We start from the raw sequence: 22,419 nt of genomic DNA on the forward strand, positions 1-22,419 counted from the left end.
CGGTCTACCTGGGAGCCTTGGCTACTAGCCCTGCTTTTGGGATTTTGAGAGCTGAGATCCTGCAGAACCTGTGCAGACCCTTCTCTGTGTGGTGAAGTGCACAGAAGAACCCGTTTTAATTGCAGGGCAAAGTGTTGAAGGTGGTACAGGAAAAGTCTGGGTTCTGGCTTTGGAATCCTTAAATTCTACCTCTTCAATTGACTGGTTGGCTTACCCTTGTCTAGTTGCTTAGCATCTCTCTGAGATTTAGTTTCTTTATCTGAAGAAACTGGGATGGCAGCTCTCATCTTAGATTTTCTGAAGATTGAGTGAGAGACTGATTATAAAGTACTTGGCTTGCTGCCTGGCCCACAGTAAGTGCTAAATCAGTGCTACCTGTTGCTGTTGTCATTATTGGAAAGCTTCTGTGGTGGGGAGCAACTTGTCAGACCCTCCAGGTTAGTTTCCTCCCTCCCCACACGCTTCTCTTCTAGCATCCTGCCTCCTGTTCCTGTTGGCTCCCTGTCTCTGTTCCTGGGAACATTCTAGCACATTCCTCTCTTGGTTCTCCCAGAAACAGAATAACTGAACTCTTGCTAATAGGGCTGTAGGATTCTGAGAGGAAAATTCTTCAGGAGAAGAATTTCTCCAAGAAATGTCTCCTTCTGACCTCAGTGCTTGGAAAGTGGGGCCTAAGTGGGGCAGGGGAGGTGAGAGACCAATTCTTAAATGGAGGGGACACTTGCAGCACTCAAGAGTGACCTGTTCTTGGATGAATGGTTTAACTGTTCTGAGCCCAAGGCTATTGTAGCTGGGATGGTGACATGTCCACTGCAAACTCATTCTCCCCCTTCTAGAATGTGATGTTATCACAGGCACATTAGGTTCCTGTTGAGCCAGAAATCCCATATCCCAGCTGTACTTCCACCTAAAAGGGGCCACAAGACTTGTTCTTTCAAATGAGATGGGAGTGGCAGAGATATGTGACTCCTGAGCTGGGCTGGGGTTTCCTATGCTCTCCTCTATTGCTAGAAATAAAGAACTCTGAAGCTCCCAAGAGATGGTAGAGCCACAAGATGAAAGGACCCTGGGGTCTTATATCAGCACGAGGAGGAAAGCAAATTGACAACTATGAATACTTGCATTGAACATCAAAGTGAGTGAGAAGTAAATTTCTATTGTGTAAAGATATTGAAATGTTGGGTTTATTTGTTACAGCAGCTAGCATTAGTCTGACTGTCACATAAAATAGATGTACTGGTTTGAAGTTCTTCTCCAACCCACATTGCAAAGACCCCATTTATTGATTTATCCATCTGTTCCTTTTTAAAAAATAAATATTTATTAAGTACTATTCTGGCAGCTCTGCTCTAAGTGGTGGAGATACAGCAAAGAACAAGACAGACAGGGGGCCTACTTGTATAAGGAATTTATATTCTGGATGAGGAAGATACCAACAAATACACCAACAATGAAGTTAACTTAGATAAGGTCAAGTGCTACAGAAAAAGCAAAACAGGGTGAAGTGAAAGAAGATGATAGTATTTTGGTAGGATGGTCAGTGAAGGTGTCTTTAGGGAGATAGAGACGTTTGATCTGGGGCTGGGCTGATGATAAAATCATTTCCTTCCCTTCTTCCCACATTGATGATATGATGCTTCATCCAGACCATGTACTCTCCCACCTCTACACTATTGCAGTACCTTTCTCCTCTGGGGAACCCCCTTTTTATAGAGCAGCCCCCAGGGAAAGGGGGAAACATTTCCCTTCTACCTGTGCTCTGCCCTGACAACAGCATGAGCCATATTACTCTCTTTGCTGTTGTATGCATCAATTTCCCAGCAGTCTGACCTCTTCCTCATTCATCTTTTATTGTGAGCTACTGCACAGTGCTGGGCACACTGAGGGGGATCACTAAATATCTGTGGAGTTGATTTGAATATACAACCACTAGAAATGGTTATTTGGTTTTGTCAGCAGCCTGCATAATGTGTTGTTTTGAGAGCAGCTTTGTTTAGTGTCAGTGTCTAGAGCGCCAGCCCCTTTAACTGTGCGCATATGGCGACTGAGCCAGTTTTAATTAGTATGTGCATAAATACTCAGATTTCTTAGATGCAAGGCTGGATCTCTTTGTTTCCTTTTCTCTTTCTTTGTTTTTACCTCCTGATTGCAAGACATATCATCTCTAGCTCCTGGTGAGCCTGACAGCACTTTCTAGGTTGATGAAACAAGTGTCTCCTGACCCTCCATTAGGGGGACATGAGGGTGTAGGGTAAGGGAAGGGCAAGATAAGTTTCCAACTGTGAATGTTCAGACTTTGCTCTTCCTTCTTCATGTTCCTACCAGACTGACAACCAGTGATATGAGGGGGATGCATGCATAAGACCATAGTCTTCTGTTTTGACAAGGTCATCTTGCTGTCATTCCCTGGGGAATCCTGTGGCAGGAAGATGGGGAGGAAGAGAGGCCAGCTCCCATTTGGTGAGCCAGTCTTTAAATCCAAAGCTCTGGGTATGAATTTTAACTGTGTAACTCAGCTCAAGCCTTTGCTCTTCCCTTAGTCTTGACTTATTTATCTGCAGACTGGAGATGAGATGGTTGGACTTGTGACTTAGTGGTTAAGCGCTTGCCTAGCATGTGAAAGACCCTGGACTCAATCCCCAGCAACACACACACACACACACACACGCGCACACACGAAGATAAGAGCAGTCATAGTATAGTTTTGCTTGAGGATCATGTCAAAATAACAATAATTATTGATTTAAATTAAAAGTTATTGAGTGGTTACCGGGTGCCAATTCCTTTTCATATATCTTTTAATCCTTCCAAGTGTCAGGCATATTCAATAAAAAGTAGTTGAATAAATGAATGAGGTAGGTAGTTACCCCTATTTCTCAATGAGGAAACAGGCTCATAGGAGTGAAGTGATTTACCCTGGGCTTGGCTGGCTGTGACAGTGTGGTTCAGGATAGGCATGCAAGAGGTAGAATTATTAAGGGCAGTAATCAGCTAGGTTGGGCAGGGATGGTTGGGGGCTCTTCTCCTCCTGAGGAAACCTGTGGCCTTTGAGGCTGGGATCCATTGAAGGTAGTGGAGACTGCTTCCTCTTAGCTTCTGTTCCTGGCTGGATATTCCACCATTTAATCAGATTCTCTTCAATCCTCTTCAATTTTCCCTGCATTATCTAGCAGCTACATTTGTCAGCAAACCCATCATCTTCTTGTTGTTGATGTGCGTCAGTAAAACAAAGATTATCTGCCTCAGGAAAGTGAACCCTTGGGAGTCATAATTATGGGAATTGCTCGTCCTTTGGGTCCATCTGAGTGAGCCTGTGCTGTGTCTGAGTCAGAGGGTCTGCAGTAGCACATTTCTGGCTTATTTATTCTACTGAATTTAAGGGGGAACAGTCCAGCATAGGTAACGTTATTGGTGGAAATAATAAGAAACAATGACCCAAGTTTTTGTCCCAAAGCTCTGTGATACGGGATGAAATAATGAATAAATAAGGCCCTTGGGAGCAATCCTTGCAGAAAGTGGCATGTTTTGGGAATGGAAGACAGGAACTAGCCATGGAAGAAAGGGCATTGGAGTCTGACTATATTCAGTTCAAATGTTTTCTTTCCCCTGCTTACAGTGTGGAGATCTATAACCCTCTGCTGACCAGAGCATGGGGTGTTATGGTAGAACTTCACCTCCGTAACCTCCAGAGTTGTGCAGAGCTGCCATAGTTATTATGACAGAATTAGCAGCAGTGATTGAAATATAGAACGCAAGAATTTCGAAGACATGAAGTTGAACTTTCAAAGATAACAATTTGTTACCAGTAGACACCATGGCATATATGGTGTGGTTCGGACTGTATGAATATATAGACTCTCTAAGTGTCTCCCCAATCCTAGCTTGTTGGTAGGACAATTCTCAGTGCAGTAGATGATGCCTGTGAAGCTAGAATCAAAAGCTCTTAGAGCCATGGGCGGAACTGGCAGTCATAGCAAACTGACCAGGCTATTATAGCATGATGTTCAAGATGATGGGAACCAGCTGGGATGCGGGTCATCACCATGAAAACAACAGGTAACATTTATTGAGAATTTTTTATGTGCTGAGTCACGTGCACAACATTTCACAAGATGATGCTATTTTCCAATCCCAATAATGCAAGGGATGTCCCTGCCATGCCTGCATACTCTCCTAGAGTGAATGCATAAATAGTCACTCTTTGCAACCAATGGTTTTTCCAGCAATATATATATATATATATATATATATATTTAATTGGAACATGGTCCTTCCTAACAAGACCCCAGGTGCATTCTGTTGCTGGGCACAGATGTGGCAGGGTTTCTCTTCACCCGGTTTTGGGTCCTGCTCTCATTCCCAAAGAGCAAATGTGCTGCACTAGGGGGAAGCCACAGGCCTCATTGTCACCGGCAAAGCGGAGGCAGGGGGAGGACCATTTTGTCTCTGGGTTCAGCCACCCTCCTAGTGGTTAGCAGACAGCAGCATAATGGCTAGCCAGTGTGAAACCGTGCAAATTGCCTCATAAATAACTCGTAATGCACAGGCAACAGAGAGAGGCCATAGCTCATGGATAAATGACTCCCTGCCATTTCAGGGTATTAAACCAGGGCTAATCCGGACCTCTCTATGGGGATTCATTAACTGCTATGGGTTTCCCGCATGCAGGCCTGCTGGGACGTGGGCGCCTTGCTTGGCACTTCGTGTGGCCTGTTGGTGGGGACCAAACACTTCTGAGCAGGGCCATTAGGAGTGGAAAGTAAGTTCCTTTAACAAACAAAGTGGGGGTGAGCCTCGAAAGAGTTGCAGACTTTCTCTGGGGAACTCACTTTTAGAAGAAATCTCTTTGTGGGGCAGAAAAAAACATTATAATTGTAACAGCTAACATTTACTGAGCATTTACTCTGTGACAGGCATTGTGCTAAGGCTCCTTTTTAATTTACACAGAAGTCTCATCAAAAAGATAATATTAGGGGCTCAGGATGTGGCTCAAGTGGTTGCGTGCTTGCCTGGCATGCATGAGGCACTGGGTTCGATCCTCAGCACCACATAAAAATAAAATAAAGATATTGTGTCCATCTAAAATTAAAAAATAAATATTAAAAAAATTATTAAGGAGGTGATGATAGACTTTGTGAAATAGGAAATAAAAATAGCAAGGGTCTTCAATGTTGAGTGTTTTAAACATTTATTGATCAATTACATGACTATTAATCCCATGGTATTAGAACTACACTTTAAAAAATATCCCTTGAAAGATTTTGGGCTGGGGATGTGGCTCAAGCGGTAGCGCGCTCGCCTGGCATGCGTGCGGCCCGGGTTAGACCTCAGCACCACATACCAACAAAGATGTTGTGTCCACCGAAAAAACTAAAAAGAATAAATATTAAAAATTAAAAAAGAGATAATATTATTATCTGCTTAATACAAATAGGAGAAAAATAAGATAAAATATTCCTATTTTTAGAGGAAGAAACCAAGGCTCACAGAAGTTTAGTTACTTGATTTAGGCAATATATTGGTCAGTTTTTATTGTATTAACAAATGGGTTCTCAAATCTCTGTGGCTTAAAAGAGTTTTTTTTTTTTTTAAAGAATTTTGTATTGTTTGCTGCTCATGGATCAGCTGCTCTGCTCTGCCTGTCTTTATTCCAGGATCTAGGCTGAAAGATCAGCCTCTATCTGGGACATACTATTCTCAGGGCAGAAAGACAGCACACCAACAAACAAGAGCCCAGCGGAACCAGCCACAGCCATTCAGGCTCAGAATTGGCAGAAACCACTTCTGTTCACATTTCATTGGTCAAAGGAGGTCATGTGACCAGGCCTTCTTTCTACAGGGGAAAGCAAGTTGATTCCTCAGAGGGATGTACTGTCATTTATTTTAATGGGGGAAAGATTTAATTTTTCTACAGGTTGGCAGAGAACAGAGAATAAGAATGTAACCTGTGCAGGTGAGTTAGCCCAGATATTTTATGCTTTTAGTCTTTGTTCTTTGCTAAATGTGAATTTGGGAGCCTTGAGTTTGGGTTAAGATTGCACAGAGACCCTTTGTGTCAAAAGGCAAATTTCTCTTCTCCTTGAGTCCCAGTGTTCCTGCCTCAGTTAAATTGACCTTGAAGCCGACTCAGACATCAGGATTAAGTGCAAGTAGTTTATTTAGGAGGTGACAAGAGGAAGCCCTGGGAAGGGATAGAAAGCAAGATAGGAAAAGGAAGGAAGTCAATACAGTGTGTGTTATCATCAGATGTGTGTTCTCAAGCAGGCTGCCTTCAGAGCAACTGGGGCACAATTCTGCTGAGGAAGTTTGGGGATACACACCTCAGAGATGTCCTACTTGAGGGCTGAAGAGACTGCGTGTTTATTTGCCAACAACCAGGTCATCATTTGTGAAGGGTTATTTCTGAGGGCCTTGGTTCTCTTATAGTCAGAAAAAAAAAATCCTTTGGACGGAGTGATGAGTGTTTGCAGTAAGCTTCCTTTGGTGTGCCGTGGTGAGCGAGAGCCCTCATCTTTGCAAAAAGCAGTATTGACTAGAAAAATAAGGGCCCTGCTCCTTTTTGCCACCTGCACCTACAGCCCTGCATGTTGGTAATCTGGTCACTTGTGGGATGATGGGTATTTGCATTTCTCTTTATACCACCCCCCAACAGCACACCAACAAACAAGAGGCCCCCCCCCCAGCCCCTGAAGCACCATGACCTGCTACTGACTCTTCCTCTCGCTTCCCCACTGCATACAAACCTTTGCTTTGCAGGCTGCTCCCCTTGGCTTCTGCCCCTCAAAATGCAGCCCTTCCCCAGGGTGCTGTAGCTTTCCTGCTTGCTCCAGTAGAGGTGGATTTTTCTCTCATGTACTATAATTTCCCTGGTCCCAGGGAAACAGCATCAGTGGTGTCCTTGTTTCCCACTGCCACTTGCAAGTCAGGCCTCTTCCACTCTATACAAAATGTCTTTTTGCTGTGAAGCCCTTGGCATGACTTTGCCACCCTCTTTGGTACCATCTTTCCTCTACCATTAACCACCCTCCCTTGCCCCACCAAGCTCCATTCACCTAGGGTTGGTTCCCAGCCTGTGCTCCTGAGTGAGCACCCTGTTCCTCTCCCTTGTCTGAGAGGTGCTGCCTTCCACACCTGTGGTTCTTACACTGATGTCCCCACCTAGTTCAGGCCACCTACATCTCCCTCTAGAACAGCCTCTTTCCCAGTCTCCACCTACGTTCCCTGCATCCCTGCCCTGAATTTCTGCCTTCCCATTCATCTATAGTTTGGCTAAAGCAACTCTCCAAAGTACAAGTGAGAGAGAAGCTGCAAAGTTTAATGGTTAACAATGGGGACTCCAGAGACAGACTCTCTGGGTTTTAATCCTGCATCTGCCACTTATTAACTGGGGGAACTTGGAAAAGCTATTTATGCTCTCTGTGGCTCGGTTTCCTCCCCTGCTAGATGGACCTACATCATAGGGTTGTGGCCATAGACTCTCTGGCACAGAGCAATTACTGAATCATTATTTGTTAAATAAGTTAAGACCATTGATGATGCCTTTCCCTGTTCCAAAGCTTGCAAATTCCCAGTCCCCACAGAGCAGAGCTGAGTGGGCCATCTGTCACCCCAGGCCCTGGGTAATTGGCCTTCACCCCACTTTCTGAAAGCAACTCCTCAGTTCCTACTTACCCCACACATTGGGACTCAGCTGCTTCTTATCTTGCACACACTGTGAAGTCTTTGCACGCACTGTGACTTGCTCCTGGCGTGAGGAGCCCTGCCTTGTCCACATGCCCATTTCTTTCCCTAGAGTTCCTGGGTCAACCTAGATACAGATTGCCTTTTGCCTGGAGAAATGAGACTCCGGTTTCTTGTCCAGGCCTGGGGCTAGGATGAGACAGGTGAGGCACTTGCTTCAGGTGTAAAGTTTAAAGAGGCATCAAAAAACTCAATAACCAAACAGAGTATTGGAATATTTGAAAAAATCACAGTTAACACAACAAATCTATGTTGAACAGAATATCAAAATTTTAAATAAACAGGGGGGATCTAACCCTGTCCTTGTAAGTCTCACCTCACTTGCCTCACTCTGATCCTTGTTGGATCCTGGGCCAGCCTGCTGGAGAATGGAAGACCATGCTTCAGTTACCCTCAGACTGATCCATAGTCAGATGACCTCATGCTCATTGAAAACCCCAGAGAGGTCAGCTGAGTCACCTAGATGACTCATGGCTGATAGTAGACACTGGAGTGAGCCCAACTGACCTCTAGTCCTGTGACATTGGTGTCTATGCTTTTCAACTATTGGGTTTGGATGGCTTGTTACACAGCAGTAGCTAACTGATGCACTTCATCTGGCCATGGAGCATTTGAGCAAGCTTTACTGAAGGCTCCTGGGCTCTCTGTCCCTTGCCCCCCTTTATTCCTTAGATCTTGCTTAAGTGTTGCTGATTAGAGAGGCCATCCCTGAACTTCCTGACAATGTTAAAGCTCCCTATAGTCTCATTCTACTATGTAACTTACCATCTTTGCCATTTAGTTACAGTTACATTCTGTATTTTTCTGTGTGATTGTCTGATGCCAGTCTCACTTGCTCCTTGAAGTCAAGATATGATGCTCTTTTATATCTATTATATATTGACACATAGTAGATGCTCAGTAAATGTGTTGAGTGAATGAAGACATGAATGAAGACATGAATTTGAGTGTTGCTTAAACCCCATAAAAACGTCTCTGCTTTTCTCCCAGAGGCATAACAGGCAAAATGAACTCTGGATGCAAAGGTAATGGGTTTCTCCTAGAGTCCCCTGCATCTGGTGGATCATAAAGAACTCCCTTTTGAGCAGTGTTGACGGGCATGACATAAACTATAATGTGAAAGCATTCCTGGAGTTGAGCAGTGCACAGGCCACAGGGCTGTAAAGATGGCCCTGCCCTGAGAGTAGAGGAAGGAAGCCTGGTTAAGACAGGGCTAGGGCAGAGCAGAAGGCGGGGTGTAGCTCGAAAGGAGAAGCATCCATGGATGGGCAAAGGGAGACTGGGAGACCCTCCACTCTGATTTATTCAGTATCATTCCCTCCAACCCTCCCTGGGCTCTGCTCTCCAGCAGCTGCCACCTGCTGAAGTTTGAAGTCCTACCCCAGGCCCTTCATTATGGCTCTGGTGGCTTTGTGGTCTTGAGATCTGATCCTTCCTTCCTTCCTTCCTTCCATTCTTTCTTTCTTTCACATTAAAGGAGATGATTGAGTTTTTTTTCCTGTTAATACATCTTTTTTTTTTTTTTTTTTAAATTTGTGATACTTGGCTTCTTGATCTCCATAAACTTTGATTCTCAACTCATTCTTGTTTCTCAGTCTGGTAAACTCAGTGTAAGCTAAGATAGAACCTTCGAACCCTGCTGGCTGGGTTCAAATCCCATCATAGCTTCTTACTAGCTGTATAGCTTTGGGGAAGTAACTTAACTTCTCTGTGCTTCAATTTTCTACCTGTGAAATGGAGGAGCAGACAGAGCTGGAGTGGATTAAAGAGCAATGGTGCCTGCTGCAAGGGAAGTACTTTGTCAGTGATTTCCTCCTTCTCCTTCAGTTGGCCTGGCCTGGGCCCTGATGCAGGCTGACAGCCACAGCACATCCAGCCAGCCTGAGCAACCTGTCTCTTGTCAGGGAATGTCCTGTGGCTCTGGCTGTGTCTCTGCTGAGCCCCTGTCTCTGTCCTTTGAACAGCTGGCTCTGCAGGAGAAATGTCCTTGGGCAAGAAGTAAGACTGTTAGGACTTTCTCTCCCTCCCCGCCCCCGTCTCTTCCACACCCCTCGGCCCACTCTGAGGCTCTCTGGAAGCCCTTCACACCTTCATCAGCCTCATCAACACCTTATTATAAAATCCTTTTCCAGCTCTCTGTCCAAAGGTCATCACAATTATAATCACTGCTGTAATTATGTCCAACTTCTTAGCTCCCCACTGAGGAGTGTGGGAGCATCATCACGGCCTGAGAGGCCCACCCCTCTCACTGGGTCCAGCTTGGGTATCCTCCTCCCACCCACAGGGATGGCCAAGGTCGTGGGTCCTGCCCTGCCCTTCAGAGACACCTCCTTTTTTCAGGCCACCAGGGGCCCATGTGTGCTGCTCCTTGGAGAGCCCCTGTCCCTCCTGGTGGGGCTGCAGGGAGGAAGGTGGGCTGATGTCATGCCAGGCAGGGGGTGACAGTTTTCCTCACATCCTTCTGTGGTGCTCTTGAGGCTTCTCTCCTGCTGTTCCTGACTCGAGCGCAGGCTGTGTCAGTGAGAGATGAGACAGGGATTTTGTCAGGAAGGGCCTAGCTAGGTGGCAGGATGGAGGTGAGATCACTGTGGCAGGATGAAGGTGTTGTGTATTCATGTGACAAATGGGGCAAGCCAGCCTCTCACAGGTTCTGCCGAAAGCATTGCCTTCTCCGGGATTCCTCACCTTGAGGTGCTTTGCTCACTGCTATGGCCAAATTATGCCCACCCACCCCCAATTCATATATCAAAGTCCTAACCCCAGTCCTTATCATATGACTATATATTTGGAGGTAGAGTCCTTAAAGAGGTTATTCAGGTTAGATGAGGTCTTCAAGATGGACCTTAATTAATAGGACTGGTGTCCCAATAAGAGGAGATGAGGACACAGACATTCGGAGGGAAGAATCTGTGACAACACAGGGAGAAGATGGCTGTATTGGTTAGGGTTCTCCTGAGGAATGGAACCAGTGGGAAGTATGGATAAATATATAGAAAACCACTCACTGTAGGAATTGGCTCATGTGATTATGGAGATTGTGAAGTCCCCATAGTCTGGTGTCTGCAAGATAAAGGCTCAGGAGGCCAGTGGTGTAACATGATCGAAGACCAGAGAACCTGAAGTTTCAGTGCCCAAGGGCAGAAGAAGATGGTTGTCCAAGCTCAAGGAGAGAGAGTCGGGGAGTAAATTTGCCCTTATTCTACCTTTTCTAATCAGGCACTCAACAGGTTGGAGGATGCCCATTCACACTGGTGAGGGTGGGTTTTCTGTACTCATTCTACCCATTCAAATGCTAATGTCTTCCAAAGACATCCTCACAGACACACCCAGAGATGATGTTTTACCAATGACCTGGGCATCCCTTAGTCCAGTCAAGCTGACACATCCATTTTACTGTGATAGTGGCTATGTGCAAGCCAAAGAGGGAAGACTCCGAAGAAACCAACCCTGCTGACACTTTGATCTCTGAATTCTAGCATGAAGAACTATGAGATAATACATTCTGTTGTTTTAACTACCCATCCTGTGGTGATTTCTTATGGCACTCTTAACAGATCAATACACTGGTCTTTTGTTTATTTCCTTTGGGCAGGTGAGGAACCCATAGGAGCCAATCTCCCAAGATATTCATTTAGGAGCCAGGGGCCATTGGATTAATTTTTGGTTTTGCAGAGATATTTTTTAGTGGTAAGAACATCCAGAACCTTCATTCAGAGTGCTCTCTCACTGTGGAGGGTCCCTGGGAGGCAAAATTAGCAATTTCTTTATTAGATAGCTAGTTAATGATCATTGTTCATTAAATACTTTCTCTGTTCAGGGCACTGTGCCCACTTCTTCATAAGCACCATTTATTTTATCTTATTAGAAATCCAGTGAGCTGAGCTCAATTTTTTTTATATCTTTATTTTATTTATTTATTTTTATGTGGTGCTGAGGGTCGAACCCAGGGCCTTGCACGTGCTAGGCAAGTGCTCGGCCACTGAGCCACAACCCCAGCCCTCAATTTTAAACCTCATTTTTTAGTGGAGGAAATTAAAGCTTAGGGAGGTTCAATAACATGCCCAGGAGAACACAGCTAGGGAATGACAGGGTGAGTATTTGAACCCAGTTTTGTCTGAAGCCATAGTCCTGGCTGATCAGGGAGTTGAATCAAGGAGTGGTGTGTATTCTAAGAGGACAATGTCCCTGGGACTTTGAGAAGTCTGAGAGGTCACTCCTTCTCCCTATAGAAAACTCCTTTTGGATGGCCTGTATGTATGTTATTTTGCTTTTCTTTCACTAGGGCTACCTAGAAAAATTGGCTATTGGCTCTAATTTCCTGGCCTCTTTGTAGAAAAGCCTCCTGCTTTTCACAGTCGGTATAATCAATTTCATCCCCTTGAGGGTAGACCAGACCTACTGACTGACTTCTAATAGAATATAGTAAAAATGATGAGATGTTACTTCTGAGATTAGGTTATAAAAAGACTATGCCATACACAAATCCTTTCGGGTTGATTGTATTTAGCAATTTTTTTCCCTTGAGGTTGGGCTTAGTAGCCTGTCCCTTGTGTCCAGGTAAGTGGGCAGTGAGCCGTTACTGAGTACCTATGACATACTTAGCTCTTCACTTACCTTGTTTATTTCTCATGCATAACTCTGAGAAGTTGCTATTATTACCACCCATTATGCAAGTGAAGGATAAAAGAAAAAACACATTAAATGATAAAATGACACACACACACACACACACACACACGTACAGTATATGATTGTTTTGTTCTTGGTTGCTTGTTTTCTCGTGTTCTCTTGCTTGCTTGCTCTGAGGGAAGCCAGTTACCATGCTGTGCTCTACAGAGAGGCTCACATGCAGAGAACTAAGGGAAGCCACTGAAAATAGCTAGTGAAATGAAATTTTGCCAACAACCAGGGGGGTGAGCTCGAAGGTGGCTCCTCCTCTTGCTGAGCATTCACATGAGACAACTGCCCAGGCTGACAGGTGGATTGAAGTTTTTTCAGGGGACCCAGCTAATCCATGGCTGAATTCTTGACCCTCAGAAACCCTGAGATGGTGAGTTTCTGGTGTTTTTGAGTTGCTCAGTGTTAGGGTAACATGTTGTACAGCTACAGAGAACCAATAAAGGCCCTGTCCTTCAAATCTCCTAGTGGGACTGAGGAAGATGCAGGTTCTTTTCTTCTAAACACCTTCTAGGTTTGTGCAATCTTAGCATAAGAGTGGCCTGTGATATTTCCAGGACATACTCTGCCTAATCCCCCAAGATTGGCCAGAATCAGGAGTTGGGGGCACCTGAGAAAAGGGCTGACATTTGACTTTATTTGGATAATTGGCACCATTCCTGGTCTCCAGTCCTCCTTCTGCCCTGGACGGCCTTACTGTCTGTGTGTGTGCTGTTTCTGTGAGTCAGGGAATCAACAGAGTGCAGGAGGGGCAGAGGTACAAGGGAGAACCCAGGCATGGGCAGGCTGCACTGAGGGGACGCTTCACCTGTACCCTCAGAGATGCTTGGAGTAAAAGCAGGTGTCTCTCAGGATCCGTGTTTGGGTATGTGGTCCAGTGGGGAAGGCTTGGGACTTCCCCATGGTTGGGAAGTGTCCTGCTGGTGGCTTATCCCTGAAGAGCATTTTTCATACCCTGTAGCTCTAATGCAAGTTACCCAAGGCAGAACTCTGTGTCAGGGGTAAAAATTACACCCTTCCTGTGGGATTTGTCCAGGCTTGGAAGTCCCTAGGCCCACCTAAAGCTAGAGATAGGATTGAGGTAGGAAGTAGCTGAGACACCTTGGTGTAATTCCCACAGCACATGAAAAATAGGGGAGACTTTGAGGACTAAATGTCCTTCAGTATATATAGTCAAAGCAGGGGAAAGATCCAAGTTGGTAAGACTGTGGCCCATTTTTACTCCTAGACAGGTGTGGAATTTTGACTAATATTATGAATGTTTGTGAAAACACCTCATTGAGCATTTGCTGTATACTTAGCAGATGGAGACACTAAGACTTAAAGAGGTTAAATTAGCTGGACATGGTGGAGCACAACTCTAATCCCAGGAGAATCATAAGTTTGAGGCCAGTCTGGGCAACTTAGTGAGACCCTGTCTCCGAATCAAGATATACAAAGGATTGGGGATGTAGCTCCTTGCCTAACATGCACAAGGCCCTGGGTTCAGTCACCTACTGGTGAATAGCACAGCTGGCTTTCTGATACAAGGCTCCCCTTTCTTTGAAGCCATATTCTAGCGGAGACTGGAGAGTCTGGGGAGACTTATCTGCCATGAGCCCCAGATAGCCTGATGAATTTCAGGCACTTTCCAAAAGAACTTGGGCATGCACAATAGGATTCAAAGCAGGATCTGGGCATCTTGCCTGTGTTGTATGCAGAGGGCTTCCCAGAGCAGCCCTGTGAGCGCACACCCAGCCCACACATGGGAGGGCTGAGCTGGTTCTCTCTCCACTTTATTGATGTGGAGTGAGTTGAAGGTTATTGCAATGAATAATAAATGAGCTATCATAGCGAAGCTGATTATTCCGAAGTGTTACCGATGTTTGTGTTGATAAAAATGAATAAATGGCTAAGTGTTTGCAGGGAATGGAAGAGAAAAGGCATAAAGAGGAAATTCATATGTGCCGCTGATAGTTAGAAACAATGAGTCTTGAAACAGAGGCAATCAAGGAATGGGATAAAACAGCTTTGTGATTTGTTATGTAGGGAAAATCATGACAGAATCTTTCATCTCTGGCCATGTTGGCTGCAAAGTGGTAATAGACATTGGCTTTGAATAGAGGAGATAAGAGACCCAGGGAAAAATAAAAGTTGAGAACAGTGAATACAAGGACCAAATTGTTGCTTGGTTTTTCTTATACAGAGATAGACAAAGAGGAAGAACATGACTGCAACAATTTTAGGCTTCTCTGTAGACACAGGAGGGAAGCTTACTGGCCCCAAACATATGTGAGGGGGTGACTCCCAGTGTTGGGAGCCCAGATCAGATGCAGGAAGATCCTGAGAAACCTAATCCAAGAGATGGGGTCAGTCTGCTTTGGGGTAGTTCTTTTTACAGATGATCCTAATTTAGGTATTCATCAAAATTGTCCTCAGATTGAGACCCACAGGTACAATTTCTGTCAAATTGGCTGTAATTGCTACTTTTTCTTTCCTATTGAAAAAAGGCATACCGGAAGGCAAGATTGTGAGAATGATCTGCCTGCAGTTCCCAAACGGTGTGCCAATGTGTTGCAAAACACCAAGGCAAACTTGGACTGGTGCTGTGGGCTATTTTAAGTGTTTTGACCTCTGGATATCATGATAACCATCATATCAGGTTAGTCCACAGTTCCAACATTAGATCAAGCTACATTCCTTTTAATGACATCAGGTCTTTGCAAAGCTGGGTTTTCAAGTTGTTGCTGTGATAAAATCAAGTGTGGAGCACCAATAAATGTGGAGCAGGCAATGAAGGTGGTGGTGTTTAATCTGATTCCAAGATTTGAGAAGTTGTACAGTGACCAACAGGCAAACATCTCCCATTTCTAAGTAATTTTGGCTATTTGAGAATGACATAAAATATTTTTCTTTCAATCATGTGCATCATGTATTAGCTTAGTTATGTTAGGTCATAACTACTTATAAAATAATTTGGGCTTAATGACTTAAAATACATAATCATAATCACAGAGACGCTAAAGATGTGTCAACAGAGAAAGTTTGGGAACTTCTGTGTTATTCATTAGCTTCTATTGGGAAACCAGTGGTGCTCTTGGACTGGATAATTTGAAGAGAGTTTTTTGTTTTCATACTGGAGTTTGAACCCAGGGCCAGTCTATCACCCCAATACATCCCCAGTCCTTTTTTTAAAATGATAAGACAGGGTCTCATTAAGTTGCCCAGTCTGGGCTTGAATTCACAATTCTCCTGCCTCAGCCTCCCAAGTATCTGAGATTGCAGGCGTGTGCTGCCATACCTGGCTGAAGAGAGCTTAAGAAAGTAGTTCTTTCCTACCACCATTTGACCCAGGTATTCCTCTTCTCGGACTATACTCAAAAGACCTAAAAATGGCATACTACAGGGACACAGCCACATCAATGTTTATAGCAGCACAGTTCACAATAGCTAGACTGTGGAGCCAACCTAGATGCCCTTCAATGGATGGATGGATTAAAAAAAATGTGCATTTATACACAATGGAATATTACTCAGCACTAAAAAAAATAACAAGATCATGGCATTTGCAGGGAAATGGATGGCATTAGAGCAGATTATGCTAAGTGAAGTTAGCCAATCCCCCCAAAAAACAAATGCCGAATGTTTTCTCTGATATAAGGGAGGTGACTCAAAATGGGGTAGGGAGGAAGAGCATGAGAAGAGAATTACCTCTAGATAGGGAAGAGACATGGGAGAGAAAGGGAGGGAGAAGGGGAATTGCCTGGAAGAGGGAAGGAGACCCCCTTCGTCATACAGAATGCAGGTATGACGGTGTGAGGGAAAAAAAAAGAAGTGTGTCACATTAGTTTGGGTAGAGAGAAGCGATGGGAGGGGAGGGGAGGGGAAGGGGGGAATGGAAGGACAGCAGAATAAAATAGACATTATTATTGCTATGGGTATATACGTGACTGCATGACCAATGTAATTCTGCAACCTGTACACTCAGAAAAATGAGAAATTACATCCCATCTGATTCAAATGTATGATATGTCAAGATCATTGTACTGTCATGTGTAACTAATTAAAACAAATTAAAAAAATGGAAAAAAGGAAAGTAGTTCTTTCCAAAGGCAAGAGAAAGCACTGTGGTTTAAATATGATTTCTCCCCTAAGGGTTCATGAGCTGAAGCCTGGATCTCCAATATAATAATATTAAAATGGTGGGGCCTTATTAAGAGAAGTGAGTAGATCTTAAAGAGGGGATTAATTAATGCCTTTCTTGTAGGATTGGATTGCTTACTGCAAACGTGGGTTTTCACAGTGTGAGTTTGACTTCTTTGGCTTGCTGTCTTTCTTCCTCTCTTGAAATGTGATCTTTTACACATTCTGCCTCCTTGTGATACCACCTGTTAATTATGACACAGAAGGCACTCACCAGTGGCCAACCTGTTGGGTCTGCAGCCTCCAAAGATGTGAGTGAAATAAACCTCTTTTCCTTTTTTTTTTTTTTTTTGAGAGAGAGAGAGAGAGAGAGAGAGAATTTAAAAAAATATTTATTTATTTTTAGTTTTCGGTGGACACAACATCTTTATTTTATTTTTATATGGTGCTGAGGATCGAATCCAGAGCCCCGCGCATGCCAGGTGAGCACGCCACCGCTTGAGCCACATCCCCAGCCCCTCTTTTCCTTTTTAAGTATCCAGTTTCTGATGTTCTGTTATAGCAACACAAAACAGACTAAGACAGAGGGGTATAGAGAAATCACATGGAATAGGCAGTATCCCGGTGGTTGCATTTCCCACTAGAAATCATTAAGATGGCATCTGGCCCCTGTGAACTTACATGTGTGTTCCATCTTACAGAATTCAGTCTCTTTTGTGTTTTTCATCCTGCAGTGTGGGGGATCAAACAAATGTCACGATGGTTTTGCCAAGATGCCAGGCCTCATAGAGCTCAGCCTACACTGACTTAACTCTGCAACACAGTATTTCTCAAATCTTGCCCTCAGGGAACACTAAAATGGCCTTTACTTAACTCATCAATAATATCAAGTTCTCAGGATAGAACCTTCTTAATTTTAATTTTTTATCTCATAAGTTTCTTTAAACTGAGCCCAAAATAAATATTAATGGGAACAATAAATATTAATGGGAAATTTAAAAATGTGATTTTATAAAGGAGTGTTTTATGTATTGTTATTTTTTTGAGACTTAAAAATCTGCACACCTTTAATATAATCATATTTTGTGCTAGTAAAATTGTTCCTGACTTGTGTGACAGAATTAAGTACATCAATTTTTCCATGTGATTATGCAGAAAGCATCACATCTTCTCAATATCTGAATGGATCTGAAATAACTTCCATAGAAAAACTTACATGGGGCATAAAACTTAAGCTCTAAAAACATTGCATCACCACATCATCATCTTCTTTATCACCACCACCACCACCACTACCACCACCATCACCATCATCATCATTGCTATTATTATTCCTTTACCAGGAAATCTTAGATTGTTCTTTACTACATTATTACAAGCAGCAAATGCAAATTCCCAGATCTTCACTTAGAAAACTGAATTGGAATCTCTGGGTGTAGAGCCAAGTGATCTGGGTTTTGACTAATCCTCCAGTCTGAGGATCCACTGCCCCCATGTCAGAGCTACAGGAGCAGGAGGAGAGAATGTTGTCCATTTATGAGGCAGTGAGAATAGAGCACAGATTGAATTTTCCCATCCCTAGAATGGGACATTATTCCAGATATAATTCTTGCTCATGCACCCAACTAATAAATCAAGAAATTGCACCTGGTATTTTTGAAAGATAAAACTCACTGTCTTTCCCCATATTTTTTAATTGATGTATTATATTATACAGAATGGTGGTAATCATTGTTACATCTCCATACATGCATAACAATATAATCTGACCAATGTCATCCCCTAGTACTTCCTCTTTTCCTCCTGTTATGATGTAGATATCAGGTACTCTCCAAAAGCTTATGTGTGAGACAGCATAAGAATTTTCGGAGGTGAAATGATTAGGAGAGATAGAACCTAATCAGTGGTTTAATTTACCCACGTGTATGAACTGGGTAGTAGTAACTGAGCAGATGCAGTGTGGCTGGAGGAGGTGGGTCACAGGGGTGTGACTTTAGAATTTCCATTTTGTCCCTGTGGAGTGGAGCTCTCTCTTTCTCTGTCTCTGCTTTCTGATTGCCCTGTCATGAACTGCTTTCCTCCACCATGCCCTCTGCCATGATGTTCTGTCTCCTTTTAGGTCCAGAGATTCGTAGTTGGCTGACGATGGACTGAACCTCTCAAGCCATGAGCCCCAGGTGAACTTTTCCTCCTCTATGTTGTTCTTGTCAGGACTTTTGGTCACAGCAGTGAAAAAGCTGACTAAAATACCTCCCCTCCTCCTTCCCCTGGTCCCTTTCCTCTACTTTCCTGATCTCCCTTTGACTTTCATGAGACCCACTCCCACCTTTATTTTCCTTTTTCCTCTTTAGCTTCCACATGAGTGAAAACATATGCCCCTTGACTTTCTTAGTTTGACTTATTTTGCCTAACATGACGTTCTCAAGTTCCATCCATTTTCCTGCCAGCTACATGATTTCATACTTCTTTATGGCTGAATAAAACTCCATTGTGTATATAGACCACATCTTCTTTATCCATTTACCCACTGATGGACACCTAAGCTGGAAGCACCCACTCTCTTAAGAAAGAGAGGAAAAGGCAGGAAACACTTAGCAATTAAGTGCTAAATGGCATCATTACCAATGCCATAGGACTTCAGAGATGGAAGAGGACACTGTGGGCTTGTTGTCTTGTGAAATGGTTCAACATGCCTCAGGTTGCTAACATCCTCCTCAAATATGTCTTGAAACAGGTGGCCTTAATTAGGTCAGGAAGGTCAAAGGAATCTGGAATGAATGGAGGAGGAAGTGGAAGTCAATAGCTGATTAGCAAATGGGCCAGAAGGGAGTGATTTCAAATGGTAAAGTCAGGTTAAAACTGTGAAGCAGCAATTAACAATAGTCCCAGTTGAAAAATGGGTGCAGTTGTTGACCTCACTGCCTGTTTTGTGGGGGGTGGATTTCACTCCACAGTGAGGAGGCCCACCATGCCCTTTTCACCTATTTACTACCATATCATGGGTTGGCCAACCTTTTTTTTAAGGTGTTGGGCAGTTAACATTTTAGTCATTGCCATTTGTATGGTCTTTGTTGCAACGATTCAACTGTGCCATGTGAAAGCAGTCAAGGGCAATATGTAATTGAATGGGTATGGTTGAGTTCCAATAAAACTTTATTTATGGACACCAAAATGTAAGTTCATATAATTTTCATGAGTCACAAAATATTCTTTTTCTTTTTATTTTTTTAACAGTTTAAAAGTGTATAAATCATTGTTAGCTTGTTGGTTGTAAAAAACAGGTGGCAGGCCAGATTTGGCCTATGACAATGGTTTGATGATTCCTATACTAGACCATTTATGTCATGAAGATAGAATCTTTTTGGCTCACTATAGTACACTCAGTACCCATCACAGTGCCTTAAACACAATGGCTACTCAACAACTATCTGTTGGATGAATAACAATGGATATATGGTTCATTCTCTTTTGTTTCCTCTTTGAATTTGTCCAAAGAAAATATCAGGCAAGGGAGCTGAGAGAGAATAATCATAAGGTATCTGATGCCTTCCCTTGTCTACATTTTAAGTAGAAATTTACAAAGCTCCTGATTTTAGCAAAAGGAATAATTAAACAGAAGTATCTGTAAGGAGTTTAGTTGTCAATCTGTTCCGAAGCTTTGAGATGATAGACCCAGAGCTCAAATATGCCAAGAATGTTTTTTTTATTAAATCCAAGAATGAATTCAGAATTATAAAGTTGTTTTCTATGTGAGCCCAGAGGGAATTCTAAGATTAAGTATGATTGTTCCTAGTTGAAAGCTAGTAAAGATGTGTTCATGATACTAAGAATTGTGTGGCTTTTAACTGAGTTTTGAATTATGTTTATATAGTAATCAAACATGAGTGACTGGTGTTGGGGTGGGATTGGGGGGTTCTTGTAACATATATTTTAGGCTATGCATTTGAGCTGTAAAGGCATACTACTGGCAACTTCTGTGAAAGGCCCATGCTAGATGCCATAACTAAGCCAAACAGTGTTGAACATAGGGGAACAGGTCAATTGTCTTTAACCAACAAAGCATCTTAGAAATATCTGAGAAAAGAATGATCATGCACAGGGGAAATAATTGGAAAAGAGTCTCAAAGGTTATACCTTCCTCTTGGGAGACAAGGGAGGTCCTAACCCATCTCTATGAAAAAAGTAAATGTGGTATTTCAGATCAGGGCTGTGGGTACCGCTAACAAGTTTGTGCTGTTTGGAACTTCCCACTGTCCAAGACTTTCCCTTTCTTACTCATTATTAAAAATTATTATCATATATTATTATTATTAACATATATATATATATGTATATGACTTTCTAAACTAAAAAAGCTTAAGCAGGTGGAAAAATAGATAGCTGGGCAAGAGTGGACTTGTCAGATATGAAAGTGACCATCTGAGAAGGAAGGTGACACTGATTATGGCTGCTGCCAGTGTACTTTCTCTCATATGGAACTCATGCTTCCTCATCTTTAAAGTGGTGGAGAATAATACCTACTAGACAGTGTTGTTTTGTGGGTTACACGTACAATACTTAGCAGGAATTTGAAGAGCATTACCACCTTCTTTCCTTTCCTCCCTCCCTCCTTCCTTCTCCCTGACCTTGCCTTTATTTAAAGAAAATCTATAGAAAAGGAGATTACCTTGGCATAGGCTTGAGAATTTTCATGAGTGATTGCCATCCATGGGACTAGGGCAGCCATAGAGCAATCATCTTGAGATCCCAGCGGGAGTGAAGTGTGAGGGGCTGATGTGACCACGGAGAAGGTGCAGGGCAGAGATAAGTGGAGGGTGGAGGTTAAGGCAGCAGACCTTTGTTGACCACGAAGGAGAACTTCCTAGCTTAAGAGCTTTACAATAAAGGTATGTTTCTGGTCCCAGGAGGATGAAGCCAAGGATGGATGACCATATCTCAGAGTAGTAGACAGGGTTCTCTGGAAGAGGGAGCGGAGCAGGGACAACAAGATCTCCCTCTCTCTCTCTCTCTCTCTCTCTCTCTCTCTCTCTCTCTCTCTCTCTTTCTGTCTCTCTCTGTCTCTCTGTCTCTCTGTCTCTCTCTGTCTCTCTCTCTGTATTTTTAAGCTTAACTTATTTTAAAAACAGGATTATGTGATTGTGGGGGCTGGCAAGTCCAAAGTCCATAGTATAGCCAGCAGTCAGAGACCTAGGGAAGAGTTGATGTTGCAGCTAGAATCCAAAGACAGACTGGAGGCAGAATTCTCTCTTCCTCAGGGATGTCAGTCTGTTTTCTCTTAAGGCCATCAGTTGATTGGGTGAGGCTCACCCATATTATGGAAAGGTAATCTCTCTTTTATTTTTGAAAATATTTTTTATTAGTTGTTGATGAACTTATATTTTATTTATTTATTTGTATGCAGTGCTGAAAATCAAACCTGGTGCCTTACACATGCTAGGCAAATGCTCTACCACTGAGCCATAACTCCAGCCCAAAGGTAATCTCTTTTATTCAAAGAATCCTGACTTAAATGTAAATTTCACCTGAAAAAATGCCTAAAGACTGGTATTTGGCCAAATATCCAGGTACTATGACCTAGCCAGGTTGACACATAAAATTAGTCATCAGAAATCCAGCTTTTGCTAACTTGGCATCCATACACATCTCCTTAAGACATACTTAATTTTCAAATAGAGACAATAACAAGGTTATGCTCTGCCTACTATGGAAAACTATCCTGTGTAAACCCAAACATATCACCCTTTCTGAAATACTTAGGTGATGTTTGCTCTTTTCTTTGCTGTCATGTAGCTTAAATACTATGATATAAAGTTAGTAATACATAAAATACTGTGATATAAAGTCAACACATGTTGCTTGATAAGAGGATCAAAGGGGAAA

The 22,419-nt window shown here is 43.1% G+C and overlaps 1 long non-coding RNA gene across 1 annotated transcript; it reads left to right on the top strand.

Moving 5' to 3' along the window:
• Positions 1-15,120: 15,120 nt before the first annotated feature.
• Positions 15,121-18,716, top strand: LOC144255494 (uncharacterized). The gene is made up of 4 exons (XR_013343792.1): positions 15,121-15,249; positions 16,664-16,850; positions 16,946-17,021; positions 18,659-18,716. It is a non-coding gene; the product is annotated as an uncharacterized LOC144255494 (long non-coding RNA).
• The last annotated feature ends 3,703 nt before the right edge of the window (positions 18,717-22,419 follow it).

The sequence above is a fragment of the Urocitellus parryii genome, chromosome 6 (genome assembly GCF_045843805.1).
Source record: "Urocitellus parryii isolate mUroPar1 chromosome 6, mUroPar1.hap1, whole genome shotgun sequence".
Lineage (NCBI taxonomy): Eukaryota > Metazoa > Chordata > Mammalia > Rodentia > Sciuridae > Urocitellus > Urocitellus parryii.